Source organism: Rattus rattus, chromosome 1 (assembly GCF_011064425.1).
Source record: "Rattus rattus isolate New Zealand chromosome 1, Rrattus_CSIRO_v1, whole genome shotgun sequence".
Lineage (NCBI taxonomy): Eukaryota > Metazoa > Chordata > Mammalia > Rodentia > Muridae > Rattus > Rattus rattus.
In genome coordinates, this window is record NC_046154.1 from 158,121,163 (window position 1) to 158,140,613 (window position 19,451).

Here is a 19,451-nt window from a genome sequence, read left to right on the forward strand (position 1 = left end):
TGTGAAGAAACACAAGAGAGTCCAAATCTGGGATCTTGCAGTCTTAGAGGAAATAATTTTAATTCTGCTTGGAGAGGAGAATTAAGTTATTTTATATAATGACCTGTTTTTTTTACTGAGTTTTGGCCTGAAGGATAATGGGCATTGGAACTCTCCAAGGATGGAGAAAATGATTCCACTAAGTTTCTCAAGCTGATTAGAGTTAAATATTCAGTCATCAAGTGATAAACATAATATGGATATGCACACACACACACACACACACACACACACACACACAGATGGGCAAGGAAAGGAAAGAGATAGATGCATAAACACACATACTCTCACGCATATATATGCTACACAATGGTACTTAACACTTCAAGACTTAGATCTCAGCTAAAATATCTATTAATATGCTATTCACTTGGCTTTTTATTTCCTGGTTTTTACAGATGCCAACTCTCATCTGCATCAGTGCCTTCCCTTCCTGCCTAAATGATACAAAACATTATTTGTATCAAGATGGGACTGTAATAATTGGTGCATTTTTACCTATTTTTCAATTATACCCACTGAAAAAAAACAATGAATTGGAAAACATTGCATTTTGACATAGAAAATGGATTAAAGTAAGTGTATTCAATTGATACCCTCTTTTTAAATATTCAAGTGTTTCAGGTTAAGTGTGGAATTTAAGACTATTGGATACATTTCTCATCATGAGCATCTGTAATCGTCTCTTCCAAGATGTTCTCCTTAATTTTGTTTTCTTGTTGACAACTTTTGATCTTTCAAGTGGGAAGGGAAGAAAAAGATTTGGTTTCAGAATTTTATGTTTTGTATTAGATAGGTAGAATTTGTCTACCCTCTCCTCTGCTCTCTCTAATTCCTTGCATTCTGAGCACATACAATGACTTCTCTATAGTAGAATGGTTGTTGATAGTAGCTTTGCACACCAGTCCATGAAATTGAAAAAATTTCAGTCATGAGTCTGTTAGAGCAGGTAATACCTTTGAAATCTGTGACTTTGGATATCCCCCACAGGTTCTGGTTTGATAATTGTTGTTTGTTTGAGCCACCTTTGATTTCGGTGCAGTAAGGTAAGAACTAGAAGTATATGCAACTTCACTTCTGTTTTGTACCTTTAACATTTTGCAATGATTGAATGCAAATATTTTCTACCTCTTTCGTTATCATATTTTTAAACCAAATTCCACCTACTCAATCCATGTTTCCATTATACATTTACTTGACTTTATGGATTATTCATACAGACATATTCTATGAGATATGTTCACTGTGTGTTTATCCTTAAGTCATCTTAAATCTACAGGGACAGCACATCTGTATGGATAGTTTTATTCCAGTTACCTTGGTGAACATAGCAATAAATTTCAATAGTCAATTATTTCAAATAAATAGAATGTATTTCATAACATACAGGTATTTCTATAACTGCAGGGAATATTAAAATTAAATATTAGAAATGGAGAAACAAATATTATCCAACACTGAAGTCAACGTGGGGAAATTATAAATACACAATGAATGTCCAGCTCATGGTCAATTGACAGAAAATTTCTAAAATATCAAGGAGTCTGGGGAAATTGACAATGGAATATTTTGCTAACATCTTAGTATGGTGATAATTATCTGATAAGGTCAGTGAATAGGGTTAATAACTCAGAAGTAAAATGTCATAGATCATGAAGATATCTTGTCATATTTGAAATAGAAAACATAATCAGAGTAATCCAAATTTCACAACTAGGTGAAATATTTCATGTTTCTTCCTCTACAAGTCCTAGAGGGGTTTTTTTTTTGTTTTTTTGTTGTTGTTGTTTTTTGATGTTTTGCTTTGTTTTTTTCAGTTTTCAAGGAATAAGGTTGCACATGTTTCTGATTTTCCTCCGCCCTGCAGTTTCCCCTCCTTAGTCTACACTGCGTAGTCTGCCATGTCTATACGGACAGTATATCAGTAGCAGTCTGGAGAGTTGGAGAGCATTAGCAAATGATTGCTCTTACAGTAAGATTTAAGGAACTAACTCATCAAATATAAAAAAGAAAAGTGATTTATCAGATGATTTAATAGGTCATGTATTAAGGAATTATTATTCTGAGATGATTTTGCTATTTTCTATGTATATTAAATATGTTTGCCTTATATAACATATTTTAAAACTATCTAGATTTTGTATAAGATAGGGTATTCATAGACATGCAGTAATTAATACCTACTAATCTTCAATCATGCTTTATATAATAGAGGTGAAGAGTGTATAGTCAGTTTGAAATAGGATCCTCCTGACCATCTTTAGTCCATTTTTCACACACTCTGGTCCTATATGCACAAGTACAAGCAACATACTTACCATGAACACAGAGGTCATATGCTTTCGTGTGGCTGACCTTATCTACTACAACACTGATGTTTGAAGTTACCTGTTTATGATTGACCTTTTTTTTCTTATTTTTATATTAAATCATTCTATAGTAACTTATTGTAAGTTATCAATTTTGTAGTAAAAATATATTGGAAGCAGAAACAGCAGTAAGGCAAGTTTGAAACTTCTAGCCAAAATGTGTTACACATGAAATTAGGTTGGAATAATTTTCTGTAGTCGCTTTTATACAACTATGATATTTCTCAGCAAAAAATCACTGGTTATGTTATAACCTAACACATCATTTGGGTAAATTTCAAACCATACAAAAATCTTAATTATTAAAGTATAATATCTATGGTTCAAAATCATTTACATAAAAATAACAGTCACTAATCAAATAACAGTCCCATCCAACTATGGAAGCCATAGTCCTTGCTAATGCAAAAAAACAATAATTTCTTTTTTATTACTTTTTAAAATTAATTATCTTATTTCTTTTATCTCTTTATTGGATATTTAATTTAAATTTGAAATGTTATCCCCTCTCCAGGTTTCCACTCCAGCCAGCCCCTATCCCATCGCCCTCCCTCTGCTTATATGCAAGTGTTCTGCCACCAATCCATGAACTCCCTCCCTCTTTCTCACCCTGGCACTCCCCTCACTGGGGAATGGACCCTTCACAGACCCAGGGCTTCAACTCCCATTGGTGCCCGACAAGGCCATTCTCTGCTACATAAGTGACTGGAGCCATTGGGCCCTTGATGTGTACACTTTTGTTGGTGGTTGATTCCCTCAGAGCTCCAGTGTGTCTGGTTGATTAATAATGTTATTCTTCCTATAGGACGCAAACCCCTTCAGCTCCTTCAGTCTTTTCTCTAACTCATCCACTGGAGACCCCGTTCTCAGTCCAATAGTTGGCTGCAGGAATCTGCCTCTGTATTTGCCAGTATCTGGCAGAGCGTCTCAGGAAACAGCTATTTCAGGATCACGTCAGCACGCACTTCTTGGCATGCCATATAGTGTCTGGATTTTGGGACTGTATATGGAATCTATCCCCGAGTGGGGTAGTCTCTGGATGGCCTTTCCTTCACTCTGTGCTCCACATTATGTCTCCCTACTTTCTCCTGTGACTATTTTATTCCCCCTTCTAAGAAGGACTGAAGCATCCATATTTTGGTCTTCCTTCTTGAGTTTAAGTGGTCTGTAAATTGCAACTTGGGGATTCCGAGCTCTTGGGCTAATAACCATTTATCAGTGAGGGCATACAATGTGTGTTCTTTTGTGACTTGGTTACCTCACTCAGAATGATATTTTCTAGTTCTATTCATTTGCCTAATAATTTTATAAAGTCATTGTTTTTAAAAGCTGAGTAGTACACATTATGTGAAAGTACCACAGTTTCTGTATCTATTCCTGGAAAGATATCTGTATTTATTCCAGAGTTTGGCTATTCTGAATAATGTTGCTATGAAAATAGTAGAACATGCATCCTTGTCATATTTTGGAGCATCATTTGGATATATGTCCAGGAGTGGTATAGATGGGTACTATGTCAAATTTTCTCAGTAACTGCCAGACTTATTTGTAGAGTGGACCACCTTGCAATCCCAATAACAATAGAGCGGTGTTCCTCTTTCTCCACATCCTTCCCAGCATGTGCTATCACCTGAGTTTTTGAGCTTAGCTATTCTGACTTGTGTGAGGAGAAATATCAGGGTTGTTTTGATATACATTTCCTTGATAACTTACATTGTTGAACTTTTTTTAGGTATTTCTCAGTCATTCAATATTTCTCAGTTGAGAAGTCTTTGTTCAGATCTATAGCACATTTTAATAGACTTATTTGATTCTCTAGAGTAATCTCTTGAGTTCTTTTTATCTATTGGATATTAGCCTTCTATTAGAAGAATCATTAGTAAAGATCTTTTCCCAAACTGTTGCTTGCAGTTTTTCCAATTGACAGTATTTTTGCCTTACAGGAGCTTTGCAATTCTATGAGGTCCCATTTATCTACTTTTGAACCTACAGCATAAGTCAAAGGTGTTCAGTTCAGGAAAATTTCCCCTGTGCTCATGTGTTCATGGATCTTGCACACTTTCTCTTCTATTAGTTTCAGTCTATGTGTTATTATGTGGAGGTCCTTGATCCACTTGTACTTGAATTTTGTACAAGATGATAAGAAAGGTTTAATTTGTGTTCTTCTACATGCTGACAAAGAGTTGAATCAGCATCGTTTGTTCAAAGTCCGTTTCCGATGAATGAGTTTACCTCCTTTCTCAAGGATCAACTAACCTTAGGTGAGTGGGTTCATTTCAGTGTCTAATTCTATTCCATTGATCAACCTGCCTGTTTTTCTACCATTATCATACAGTTTTTATCATGTTTGCTGTGTCATACAGCTTGAGGTTAGGGATGGTGAGTCCCTCCCAAGTTCTTTTATTGTTGAAACTAGGTTTTGCTAACCTGGTTTTTCTGTTATTCCAAATGAATTTGAATATTGCTCTTTCTAACTCTATGAAGAATTGAGTTGAAATGTTGAGGGCGATTGCATTAATTCTGTAGATTATTTTTGGAAAGATGATCATTTTAATATACTAATACTGCCAACTCATGAGCATGGGAGGTTTTCCATCTTCTGAGATCCTCTTTACTTTCTTTCTTCAGAGACTTGAAGTTCTTGTCATACAGATGTCTCACTTGCTTGATTAGAGTCACACCAAGGTATTTTATATTATTTGTGTCTATTGTAAAGGTGTCTTTTCCATGATTTCTTTCTCAACCTGTTTAACCTTTGAATAGATGAAAGCTACTGAATTGTTTGAGTTCATTTTATATCCAGGCACTTTGCTGAAGCTGTTTATCAGCTGGAGGAGTTCCTTGGTGGATTTTTAGGAGTCACTTAAGTACACAGTCATATCATCTGCAAATACTGATATTTTGGCTTGTTCCTTTACAATTTGTATCCCTTTGACCACTTATTCTTGTCTAATTGCTCTGGTAGGACTTTGAGTACTAGATGGAATAGGTAGAGAGAGAGTGGACAGCCCTGTCTAGTTCCTGATTTTAGTGGGGTTGCTTGAAGTTTTTTCGATTCAGTTTGATCTTGGCTACTGGTTTTCTATATATTGCTTTTACTATGGTTAGTTATGGGCTTGAATTCTTGATGTTTCCAAGACTTTTACCAAGAAGGGGTGTTGAATTTTGTCAAATGACTTCTTAGCATGTAATGAGATTATCATATGGGTATTTTCTTTGAGTTTGTTTACATAGTGTTTTATGTTGATGGATTTTGATACATTGAACCATCTCTTAATCCCTGGAAAGAGGGATGATGGTCATGATGGATGACCTTTTTGATGAGTTCTTGGCTTCAATTTGGCAGAACTTTACTGAGTATCTTTTAGTCAATATTCAAAATGAAAATTTGTCAGAAGGTTTCTATTTTGGGGTGACATTGTGTGGTTCAGGTATAAGTGTAATTGTGGCTTCATAGAACGAACTGGGTAGTGTTCCTTTTGTATCTATTGTGTGAAATAGTTTGAAAAATATAGGTATTAGTTCTTTGTTGAAGGTCTGATCAAATTCTGCACTAAATGCGTCTTGTGCATCTGGTTTATTCAATGCTTCTATTCTTTAGGTGCTATGGGACTATTTAGATGGTTAATCTGAACCTGATTTAATTTCAGTAATTGGTATATTTTTTTAAAAAGTCCATTTCCTCTGCATTTTCCAGTTTTGTTGAGTATATTTTTTGTAGTAGGTTCTGAATATTTGTTGAATTTCCACACCTTCTGTTATTATGTGTTCCCTTTGATTTCTGATTTTGTTAATTTGGACACTGTTGAATGCATTATCTATTTTGTTGATTTTCTCAAAGTATTAGGTCCTGTTTTTGTTGATTCTTTGTATAGTACTTTTACTTTTCACTTGGTTGATTTCAGCCATGAGTTTGATTATTTCCTGCACTCTATTCCTCTTGGGTTTATTTGATTGTTTCATTTCTAGAACTTTCAGGTATTCTGTCAAGCTGTTAGTGTTTGCTCTCCCCAATTTCTTTTTAGAGACACTCAGAGCTACGAGTTTTCCTCTATTGTGTCCCAAAAGTTTAGGTATGTTGTGCTTTCGTTTTCATTAAATTCTAAAAAGTTTTTATCTCTTTCTTTACTTCTTCATTGACTAAGTTATCATTTAGTAGACAATTGTTCACTTTCCAAGAGTATGTGGGCTTTCTATAATTTTTGTTTTTATTGAAGACCTGCCTTAATCCATCATGATTTGATAGGATTCATGGGATTTACTCAATCTTCTTACATCTTTTGAAGCCTGTTTTATGAACAATTGTATAGTCAGGTTTGGACATGGTACAAAGAAGTGCAGAGTGTAAGTCATATTTTTTTTTTGTTTTAAGTTGAAATGTTCTATAGATATCTGGTAATACCATCTGGTTGGTAAGTTCCATTAGTTTCACTCTGTCTCTGTTTAATTTCTGTTTCCATGATCTGTCCATTGCTGAGAGTTGGGTGTTAAAGTCTCCTGTTATTGTGTGAGGTACAATCTGTGCTTTGAGCATGAGTAAAGTTTCTTTTCTGAATATGTGTTTCCTTGAAGCATAAATGTTCAGAATTGATAGTTGATCTAGGTAGATTTTTCTTTTTATGTGTATGAAGTGTCCTTCCTTATCTTTTTTGATAACTTTAATTGAAAGTCTATTTTCTTCAATATTACAATGGCTACACCAGTTCATTTCTTGGAACCATTTGTTTGGAAAAAATGTTTTCCAGCATTTTCTTCTGATATAATTTCTATGTTTTTCACTGAGGTGCATTTCTTGTATGCAACAATATGCTAAGTCCTGAGAGAGTTAATCTATGTTATTTTACCACATTGTTTAGTTCATTGATGTTAAGATTTTTTTAAAAAGGGATTGGATTTCCTCTTATTTTTGTTGTTAGAGTTTGAAATATGTTCATGTGGCTATCTATTTTGGGTTAGTTGAAAGAAGATTACTTTCTTTCCTTTATCTAATGTCAATTTTCCCTTGATATGTTAGAATTTTCCGTCTATTAAACCTTGTAGGGCTAGAGTAGTGGAATGTTACTGTGTATATTTGGTTTTCTCATGGAATATCTTGATTTCCCTGTCAATATTAATTGAGAGTTTTGCTGTGTGTAGTAGCCAGGAGTGGCATTTGTGTTCCCTTAGGGTCTTTGTGATATATGTTTAGGATCTACTGTCTTTCATAGATTTTGGCCAGAAGTGTAGAATAATTCTGATAGGTATGTCTTTATATGTTACTTGTCCTTTTTCCTTACTGCTTTATTATATTTGTTTTGTGCACAGGCTTTTGTTAATTGGATATTTTTTATTTACATTTCAAATGTTACTCCCTTTCCCTGTTTCCTAGAATAAGACCCCTATTCCATCCATCTTCCCTTCTTCAACAATGACATTCCCCTGCACCTCCACCCCTTACTTCCCCAATATGACATTCACATACACTGGGGATCCAACATTGGCAGGACCAAGGGCTTTTCCTTCGAATGGTGTCCAACAAATGCATTCTCTGCTACATATGCAGTTGGATCCATGGGTTAATCCATGTATAGTTTTGGGGTAGTGGTTTATTCCCTGAGAGCTCTGGTTGGCTGGCATTGCTGTTTTCTGGGATTGAAAGCCCCTGGTTGGTTGGCATTTTTGTTTTATGGGATTGTAAGCCCATTTCAACTCTTTCAATCATTTTCTATTTCCTCAAAATGGGTCCCGTTCTCAGATCAGAGATTTGTGGCTAGCATTCGCCTCTGTGTTTGACATGCTCTGGCTATGTTTCTCAGGATACATCTATATCTGGTTCATTTCAGCATGCACTTCCTAGCTTCATCCATCTTATCTAGTTTTGTTGGATATTTATGGTTCACATATGGGGCAGGCTCTCAAAGTCCATTCCTTCAGTCTCTGTTCTACACTTTGCTTCTATGCCCCCCCCCTTGGAATATTTTTGTTCCCTCTTTTAAGAAGGACTGAAACATCTGCACTTTGATCATCCAGACCAAAAGGTATGAACACATTTGCTCATAGTTTTTGAGTTTCATGTAGTCTGTGGATTGTATCAGAGGTAATTCAAGATTTTTGGGCTAAGATACACTTATAAGTGGGTGTATACCATGTGTGTTTTACTGTGATTGGTTTACCTCACTCAAGATGATATTTTCAATTCCATTCATTTGCCTATGAATTTCATGAAGTCATTATTTTTGATAGCAGAATAGTATTCTGTTATGTAAATGGGCTGCATATTCTGTATCCATCTGTTGAAGGACATCTGGGTTCTTTCCAGCTTTTGGCTGTTATAAATAAGGCTGCTATGAACAGAGTGGAACATGTGTCTTTGTTGTATGTTAGAGCACCTTTTGTTTATATTCCCAGGAAAAATATAGCTGTGTCCTCAGGTAGAAAAACGTTGAATTTTCTGAGGAACCTCTTGACTGATTTCCAGATGACCAACTTGCAATCCCACCAACAATGGAGTGGTGTTCCTATTCTCCACGTCCTTGCCAGGATCTGCTGTCACCTGAGTTTTCTATCTTAGCCATTCCGACTGTTGTCAGGTGGAATATCAGGGTTGCTGTTATTTGCATTTTCCTGATGACTAAAGATGTTGAGCATTTCTTTAGGTACTTCTCATAGAGTCGCCATTCCTCAGCTGTGATTTTGTTTATCTCTGTACACCATTTTTAATAGGGTTATTTCAATCTCTGGAGTCTAACTTCTAGAGTTCTTTGTATATTTTGGATATTAGCCCTCTATTGGATGTATCATTGGTAAGGATCTTTTCCCAATCTGTTGGAAGCTGTTTTGTCTTAATGACAGTGTCCTTGGCCTTACAGAAGTATTTATGAGGTCCCAATTATCGATTCTTGATCTTACAGCACAAGTCATTGTTGTTTTGGTCAGGAAATTTTCACCAGTGCCCATGTGATTGAGACTCTTCCTCGCTTTTTCTTCTACTAATTTGAGTGTGTCTGGTTTCACGTGGATGTCCTTGATCCACTTGGATTTAAGGTTTTACAGGGCAATACAAATGGATCGATTTGCATTTTCTATACATGTTGACCTCTAGTTTAGCCAACAGCATTTGTTGAAAATGCTATCTATTTCCAATATATGGTATTAGCTCCTTTGTCAAAGGGAAAGTGATGATATGTGTGTGGGTTCATTTCTGGATCTTCAATGCTTTTTTTTTCTTCCCACAAGGAGAGGTTTAATGAGAGATGAGTAGAAGAGGGGAAAGATGGCCAGTGATGGGCACATTGAGGTGGGAAATGGGGAAGGGGACAAGAGCAGCGAAGAACAAAGAGTAAGAGAGAAACAAGAGGGGAGTCAACATCTTCAATTCTATTCCACTGATCTACCTGCCTGTCTCTCTACCAATACCATAGTTTTTATCACTATTGTTGTTTAATACTGCTTGAGGTCAGGGATAGTGATTTCCCCCATAATTTCTTTTATTGTTGAGCATATTTTTCTATCCTGTTTTTTTCCAAATGAATTTGCAAATTGTTCTTTTTAACTCGATGAAGAATTGATTTAGAATTTTGATGGGGATTGCATTGAATCTGTTGATTGCTTTCGGCAAAATGACCATTTTCACTATATTAACCCTGCCAATCCAAGAGCATGAGAGGTCTTACCATCTTGTGAAATCTTTTTTCAATTTCTTTCTTCAGAGACTGGAAGTACTTGTCATACAGATCTTTCACTTCATCGGATAAAAATCACACCAAGGTATTGTATATTATGTGGGACTACGGTGAATGGTGTCATTTCCCTAATTTCTTTCTCAGTCTGCTTATCCTTGGAGTAGAGTAGGCATACTGATTTGTTTGATTTAATTGTATATCCAGGCACCTTGCCCAAGTTGTTTATCAGATTTAGGCGTTCTCTGGTGGAGTTTTTGTGGACACTCAAGTATAATATCATATAATCTGCATATAATGATATTTTGACTTCTCCCATTCCAATTTGTATTCCTTTGATCTCCTTTCACTGTCTGATTGCTCTGGCTAGTACTTCATGTACTATCGTAAATAAGTAAAAGAGTAGGCAGCCTTGTCTAGTCCCTGATTTTGGTGGCATTGCTTTAATTTTCTTTCCATTTAGTTTAATGCTTGCTGTATATTGCTTTTACTATGGTTAGATATGGTCCTTGAATTGCTGATCTTTCCAAGACTTTTACCATGAAGGGTGTTGAGGTGTGTTAAATGCTTTATCAGCATCTAATGGAATGATCACATGGTTTTTTTTCTTTGAATTATTTATATAGTGGATTACATTGATGGCTTTTCCTATAATATCCCATGCCTGCATCCCTAGGATGAAGCCTACTTGGTCATGATGGTTGATCATTTTGATGTATTCTTAGATTCAATTTTTGAGAATTTTACTGAGCATTTTTGAATTGATATTCATAAGGAAAATTGTTCAGACGTTCTCTTTATTTGTTGGGTCTTTGTGTGGTTTAAGTATGAGAGTAATTTTGGCTTCATAGATGGTATTTGGTAGTGTGTGTTTCTATTTCATGGAATAGTTTTACAGTATTGGTGTGAGGCCTTTTATGAAGATCTTGAATAATTCTGCACTTAACCTATCTGGTCCTGGGCTCTTTTTGGGTGGGAGACTTTTAATATCTGCTTCTATTTCTTTAGGAGTTATGGGGTCGTTTAGATAGTTTATCTGTTCCTGATTTACCTTTGGTACCTGGTATTTGTCTGGAAAATTGTCCATTTCCTCCATATTTTCCAGTTTCATTGAATATAGTCTTTTGTACTTGGATCTGATGATTTTTTAAAATTTCCTCAGATTATGTTGCTATGTGTCCCTTTTCCTTTCTCATATCATTAATTTGGACACACTCTCTGTGACCTCTGGTTAGTCTCGTTAAGGGTTTATCCATCTTGATTTTCTCAAAGAACAGATTCCTGGTTTTGTTGATCCTTTATATATATATTTTTTTGATTCTTCTTGGTTGATTTCAGCCATGAGTTTGATTATGTCCTGCCTTCTACTACTCCTGGCAACATTTGCTTCTATTTGTTCTAGAGCTTTTAGGTGTGCTGTCAAGCTGCTGACATATGCTCTCTCCTGTTTCTTTTTGCAGGCCCTCAGAGCTATAGGTATTCTTCTTAGCCCTGCTTTCTTTGTATCCCATAAGCTTGGGTATGTTGTATCATCATTTTCATTAAATTCTAACAAGTCTTTAATTTCTTTTTTTATTTCTTCCTTGACCTAGTTTTTATTGAATAGAGTGATGTTCAACTTCACTCTATATGTGGGTGTTCTTTTGTTATTTTTGTTATTGAATTCCAGCCTTAGAATATGGTGATCTGATAGGATGCATGGGGTTATTTCTATCTTTCTGTATCTGTTGAGGCCTCTTTTGTGACCAACTATATGGTCCATTTTGGAGTAGGTATCATGTGGTGCTGAGAAGAAGGGTTTTAATTCTAAAACCATTTTGTTTTAGAATGAAATACTATATATACATATATACATATATATATATATGTATATATATGTACATATATGTGTGTGGGGTATAGACCATTTGATTCATAATTCTGTTAATTTCTTTTTTGTTCTTTTCTATTTTTCGGAGCTGGGGACCGAACCCAGGGCCTTGCGCTTGCTAGGCAAGCGCTCTACCACTGAGCTAAATCCCCAACCCAATTCTGTTAATTTCTATATGTCTCTGCTAATTTCTGTTTCTATGATATGTCCTTTGATGAGAGTGGGGTGTTGAAAAACCTGCTACAATTGTGTAAGGAGCAATGGGTAACTTCAACTTTAATTAGGTTGTTTTTATGAATGTAGGTAGGTGCCCTTGCATTTAGAGAATAGATCATTTTTATGATTGAGAGTTCCTCTTGGTGAATTTTTTTCCTTTCATGAATTTGAAGTGTCCTTCCTTCTCTTTTGTGATGACTTTTGGTAGAAAGTCATTTTTTTTTTTTTGGATTTAGCTCTGTTATATTTCTATATTTTTTATATTTTTTTATTATTATTAACTTGAGTATTTCTTATATACATTTCGAGTGTTATTCCCTTTCCCGGTTTCCGGGCAAACATCCCCCTCCCCCCTCCCCTTCCTTATGGGTGTTCCCCTCCCAACCCTCCCCCCTTGCTTCCCTCTCCCCAACAGTCTAGTTCACTGGGGGTTCAGTCTTAGCAGGACCCAGGGCTTCCCCTTCCACTGGTGCTCTTACTAGGATATTCATTGCTACCTATGAGGTCAGAGTCCAGGGTCAGTCCATGTATAGTCTTTGGGTAGTGGCTTAGTCCCTGGAAGCTCTGTTTGGTTGGCATTGCTGTACATATGGGGTCTCGAGCTCCTTCAAGCTCTTCCAGTTCTTTCTCTGATTCCTTCAATGGGGGTCCTGTTCTCAGTTCAGTGGTTTCCTGCTGGCATATGCCTCTGTATTTGCTGTATTCTGGCTGTGTCTCTCAGGAGCGATATGCATTCACATTTTGATCATCCGTCTTGAGTTTCATTTCTTCTAGGCATCTAGGGTAATTCAAGCATTTGGGCTAATAGCCACTTATCAATGAGTACATACCATGTATGTCTTTCTGTGATTAGGTTAGCTCACTCAGGATGATATTTTCCAGTTCCAACCATTTGCCTACGAATTTCATAAAGTCATTGTTTTTGATAGCTGAGTAATATTCCATTGTGTAGATGTACCACATTTTCTGTATCCATTCCTCTGTTGAAGGGCATCTGGGTTCTTTCCAGCTTCTGGCTATTATAAATAAGGCTGCGATGAACATAGTGGAGCACGTGTCTTTTTTTATATGTTGGGGCATCTTTTGGGTATATGCCCAGGAGAGGTATGGCTGGATCCTCAGGCAGTTCAATGTCCAATTTTCTGAGGAACCTCCAGACTGATTTCCAGAATGGTTGTAGCAGTCTGCAACCCCACCAACAATGGAGGAGTGTTCCCCTTTCTCCACATCCTCGCCAGCATTTGCTGTCACCTGATTTTTTGATCTTAGCCATTCTCACTGGTGTGAGGTGAAATCTCAGGGTTGTTTTGATTTGCATTTCCCTTATGACTAACGATGTTGAACATTTCTTTACGTGTTTCTCGGCCATTCGGTATTCCTCAGCTGTGAATTCTTTGTTTAGCTCTGAACCCCATTTTTTAATAGGGTTATTTGTCTCCCTGTGGTCTAACTTCTTGAGTTCTTTGTATATTTTGGATATAAGCCCTCTATCTGTTGTAGGATTGGTAAAGATCTTTTCCCAATCTGTTGGTTGCCGTTTTGTCCTAACCACAGTGTCCTTTGCCTTACAGAAGCTTTGCAGTTTTATGAGATCCCATTTGTCGATTCTTGATCGTAGAGCATAAGCCATTGGTGTTTTGTTCAGGAAGTTTTTTCCAGTGCCCATGTGTTCCAAATGCTTCCCTAGTTTTTCTTCTATTAGATTGAGTGTATCTGGTTTGATGTGGAGGTCCTTGATCCACTTGGACTTAAGCTTTGTACAGGGTGATAAGCATGGATCGATCTGCATTCTTCTACATGTTGACCTCCAGTTGAACCAGCACCATTTGCTGAAAATGCTATCTTTTTTCCATTGGATGGTTTTGGCTCCTTTGTCAAAAATCAAGTGACCATAGGTGTGTGGGTTCATTTCTGGGTATTCAATTCTATTCCATTGGTCTATCTGTCTGTCTCTGAACCAATACCATGCAGTTTTTATCACTATTGCTCTGTAATACTGCTTGAGTTCTAGGATAGTGATTCCCCCTGAAGTCCTTTTATTGTTGAGGATAGTTTTAGCTATCCTGGGTTTTTTGTTATTCCAGATGAATTTGCAAATTGTTCTGTCTAACTCTTTGAAGAATTGGATTGGTATTTTGATGGGGATTGCATTGAATCTGTAGATTGCTTTTGGAAGAATGGCCATTTTTACTATATTAATCCTGCCAATCCATGAGCATGGGAGATCTTTCCATCTTCTGAGATCTTCTTCAATTTCTTTCTTCAGAGTCTTGAAGTTCTTATTGTACAGATCTTTCCCTTGCTTGGTAAAAGTCACACCGAGGTACTTTATATTATTTGGATCTATTATGAAGGGTGTCATTTCCCTAATTTCTTTCTCGGCATGTTTCTCTTTTGTGTAGAGGGAGGCTACTGATTTATTTGAGTTAATTTTATACCCAGCCACTTTGCTGAAGTTGTTTTTCAGCTTTAGTAGTTCTCTGGTGGAACTTTTGGGATCACTTAAATATACTATCATATCATCTGCAAATAGTGATATTTTGACTTCTTCTTTTCCGATCTGTATCCCCTTGACCTCCTTTTGTTGTCTGATTGCTCTGGCTAGAACTTCAAGAACTATATTGAATAAGTAGGGAGAGAGTGGGCAGCCTTGTCTAGTCCCTGATTTTAGTGGGATTGCTTCAAGTTTCTCTCCATTTAGTTTAATGTTAGCAACTGGTTTGCTGTATATGTAAACTTTACTATGTTTAGGTATGGGCCTTGAATTCCTATTCTTTCCAGGACTTTTTATCATGAAGGGTGTTGAATTTTGTCAAATGCTTTCTCAGCATCTAATGAAATGATCATGTGGTTTTGTTCTTTCAGTTTGTTTATATAATGGATCACGTTGATGGTTTTCCGTATATTAAACCATCCCTGCATGTCTGGGATGAAGCCTACTTGATCATGGTGGATGATTGTTTGGATGTGCTCTTGGATTCGGTTTGCCAGAATTTTATTGAGTATTTTTGCATGGATATTCATAAGGAAATTGGTCTGAAGTTCTCTTTCTTTGTTGGGTCTTTGTGTGGTTTAGGTATAAGAGTAATTGTGGCTTCATAGAAGGAATTGGTAGTGCTCCATCTGTTTCAATTTTGTGGAATAGTTTGGATAATATTGGTATTGAGGTCTTCTATGAAGGTCTGATAAATTCTGCACTAAACCCGTCTGGACCTGGGCTCTTTTTGGTTGGGAGACCTTTAATGACTTCTTCTATTTCCTTAGGAGTTATGGGGTTGTTTAACTGGTTTATCTGTTCCTGATTTAACTTCGGTACCTGGTATCTGTCTAGGAAATTGTCCATTTCCTGCAGATTTTCAAGTTTTGTTGAATATAGGCTTTTATAGTAAGATCTGATGATTTTTTGAATTTCCTCTTAATCTGTAGTTATGTCTCCCTTTTCATTTCTGATTTTGTTAATTTGGACACACTCTCTGTGTCCTCTCGTTAGTCTGGCTAAGGGTTTATCTATCTTGTTGATTTTCTCAAAGAACCAACTTTTGGTTCTGTTGATTCTTTCTATGGTCCTTTTTGTTTCTACTTGGTTGATTTCAGCTCTGAGTTTGATTATTTCCTGCCTTCTACTCCTCCTGGGTGTATTTGCTTCTTTTTGTTCTAGAGCTTTTAGGTGTGCTGTCAAGCTGCTGACATATGCTCTTTCCTGTTTCTTTCTACAGGCACTCAGCGCTATGAGTTTTCCTCTTAGCACAGCTTTCATTGTGTCCCATAAGTTTGGGTATGTTGTACCTTCATTTTCATTAAATTCTAAAAAGTTTTTAATTTCTTTCTTTATTTCTTCCTTGACCAGGTTATCATTGAGTAGAGCATTGTTCAATTTCCACGTATATGTGGGCATTCTTCCCTTATTGTTATTGAAGACCAGTTTTAGGCCGTGGTGGTCTGATAGCACGCATGGGATTATTTCTATCTTTCTGTACCTGTTGAGGCCCGTTTTTTGACCAATTATATGGTCAATTTTGGAGAAAGTGCCATGAGGAGCTGAGAAGAAGGTATATCCTTTTACTTTAGGATAGAATGTTCTATAAATATCCGTTAAGTCCATTTGGCTCATGACTTCTCTTAGTCTGTCTACATCTCTGTTTAATTTCTGTTTCCATGATCTGTCCATTGATGAGAGTGGGGTGTTGAAATCTCCCACTATTATTGTGTGAGGTGCAATGTGTGTTTTGAGCTTTAGTAAGGTTTCTTTTACGTATGTAGGTGCCCTTGTATTTGGGGCATAGATATTTAGGATTGAGAGTTCATCTTGGTGGATTTTTCCTTTGATGAATATGAAGTGTCCTTCCTTATCTTTTTTGATGACTTTTAGTTGAAAATTGATTTTATCTGATATTAGAATGGCTACTCCAGCTTGCTTCTTCTGACCATTTGCTTGGAAAGTTGTTTTCCAGCCTTTCACTCTGAGGTAGTGTCTGTCTTTGTCTCTGAGGTGTGTTTCCTGTAGGCAGCAGAATGCAGGGTCCTCGTTGCGTATCCAGTTTGTTAATCTATGTCTTTTTATTGGAGAGTTGAGGCCATTGATGTTGAGAGATATTAAGGAATAGTGATTATTGCTTCCGGTTGTATTCATATTTGGATGTGAGGTTATGTTTGTGTTCTTTTCTTCTCTTTGTTTTGTTGCCAAGGCGATTAGTTTCTTGCTTCTTCTAGGGTATAGCTTGCCTCCTTATGTTGGGCTTTACCATTTATTATCCTTTGTAGTGCTGGATTTGTAGAAAGATATTGTGTAAATTTGGTTTTGTCATGGAATATCTTGGTTTCTCCATCTATGTTGATTGAGAGTTTTGCAGGATACAGTAACCTGGGCTGGCATTTGTGTTCTCTTAGGGTCTGTATGACATCAGTCCAGGATCTTCTGGCCTTCATAGTTTCTGGCGAAAAGTCTGGTGTGATTCTGATAGGTCTGCCTTTATATGTTACTTGGCCTTTTTCCCTTACTCCTTTTAATATTCTTTCTTTATTTTGTGCGTTTGGTGTTTTGACTATTATGTGACGGGAGGTGTTTCTTTTCTGGTCCAATCTATTTGGAGTTCTGTAGGCTTCTTGTATGCCTATGGGTATCTCTTTTTTTAGGTTAGGGAAGTTTTCTTCTATGATTTTGTTGAAGATATTTACTGGTCCTTTGAGCTGGGAGTCTTCACTCTCTTCTATACCTATTATCCTTAGGTTTGATCTTCTCATTGAGTCCTGGATTTCCTGTATGTTTTGGACCAGTAGCTTTTTCTACTTTACATTATCTTTGACAGTTGAGTCAATGATTTCTATGGAATCTTCTGCTCCTGAGATTCTCTTTCCATCTCTTGTATTCTGTTGGTGAAGCTTGTATCTACAGCTCCTTGTCTCTTCTTTTGGTTTTCTATATCCAGGGTTGTTTCCATGTGTTCTTTCTTGATTGCTTCTATTTCCATTTTAATTCCTTCAACTTTTTAATTGTGTTTTCCTGGAATTCTTTCAGGGATTTTTGTGTCTCCTCTCTATGGGCTTCTACTTGTTTATTTATGTTTTCCTGGAATTCTTTCAGGGATTTTTGTGTCTCCTCTCTATGGGCTTCTACTTGTTTATTTATGTTTTCCTGGAATTCTTTCAGGCATTTTTGCGATTCCTCTCTGTAGGCTTCTACTTGTTCTCTAAGGGAGTTCTTCACGTCTTTCTTGAAGTCCTCCAGCATCATGGTCAAATATGATTTTGAATCTAGATCTTGCTTTTCTGGTGTGTTTGGATATTCCATGTTTGTTTTGATGGGAGAATTGGGCTCTGATGGTGCCAGGTAGTCTTGGTTTCTGTTGCTTGGGTTCCTGCGCTTGCCTCTCGCCATCAGATTATCTCTAGTGTTACTTTGTTCTGCTATTTCTGAGAGTGGCTAAACTGTCCTATAAGCCTGTGTGTCAGGAGTGCTGTAGACCTGTTTTCCTGTTTTCTTTCTGCCAGTTATGGGGACAGAGTGTTCTGCTTTCGGGCGTGTAGTTTTTCCTCTCTACAGGTCTTCAGCTGTTCCTGTGGACCTATGTCTTGAGTTCACCAGGCAGGTCACTTGCAGCAGAAAAGTTGGTCTTACCTGTGGACCCGAGGCTCAAGTTCGCTCGCGGGGTGCTGCCCACGGGCTCTCCGCGGTGGCAGCAACCAGGAAGATCTGCGCCGCCCCTTCCGGGAGGTTCCGTGCACCAGGGTTCCAGATATCTTTTGGTGTTTTCCTCTGGGATCAGTACTGTGTGCAGCGTGCAGTCTCTTCTGGTTTCCCAGGCGTGTCCGCCTCTCTGAAGGTTTAGCTCTCCCTCCCACAGGATTTGGGTGCAGAGAACTGTTTATCAGGTCGGTCCCTTCAGGTGCAGTGTCTCAGACGCCGTGGACCTGCTGCTCCTGGGCCCTCCTCTACGGGTACCCAGAGGCCGTTAACAGTTTCCTCCTGGGCCAGGGATGTGGGCAGGGGTGGGCAGCGTTGGTGGTCTCCTCCGCTCTGCTGCCTCAGGAGTGCCCGCCCCAGAAAGTCAATTTTATTTGGCTACTTAAACTTGTTTCTTCATCGCATTTGCTTGGAATGTTGTTTTCTAGCCTTTTACTCGGTTTGTCCTTGTCTCTGAGCTAAGTTTCCAGTATGCAGCAAAATGCTGTGTCCTCTTTACATATTCAATTTCTTATTTAATATTTTTTAATTGGGAAATTGAATCCATTGATGCTGAGAGATATGGAAGGAATTGTTGATTTTGTTTGCTGTTATTTTTTTTTTTAAAGGTAGAATTATGTTTGTGTGTCTCTCTTCTTTTTGGTTCTTTGCAAGGAGATTACATTCTTTCTTTTTCTACGGTGTAGTTTCCTTCCTTATCTTGGAGTTTTCCATTTTTTTTTATCTTTTGTAGGTCTGGATTTGTAGAAAGATATTGTATAAATTTGGTATTGTCATGGACTATCTTGGTTTCTTCATACATGTTAATTGAGACAATTGCTTGATATAGTATCCTGGGCTGATATTGGTCTTCTTTTTGAGTCTGTATGGTATCTGCCCAGTGTCTTGTTGCTTTCATATTCTCTGGTGAGAAGTCTGGTATAATTCTGAAAGGTCTGCATTTATATATTACTTGATCTTTTTCCCTTAGGGCTTTTAATATTCTTTCTTTGTTTTGTGCATTTTGTTTTGAATATTATGTGACAGGAGTAATTTCTTTTCTGATCCAATCTATTTAGTGTTCTGAATTTTTCTTGTATGTTTATGGGCATCTCTTTCTTTAGGTTAAGGTAGTTTTA

General features: G+C 37.1%; 1 pseudogene; it reads left to right on the top strand.

The window, feature by feature from the left end:
* The first annotated feature begins 398 nt into the window (after positions 1-398).
* The window catches only part of LOC116889885, a 52,332-nt pseudogene continuing 33,279 nt past the window's right edge, over positions 399-19,451 (top strand).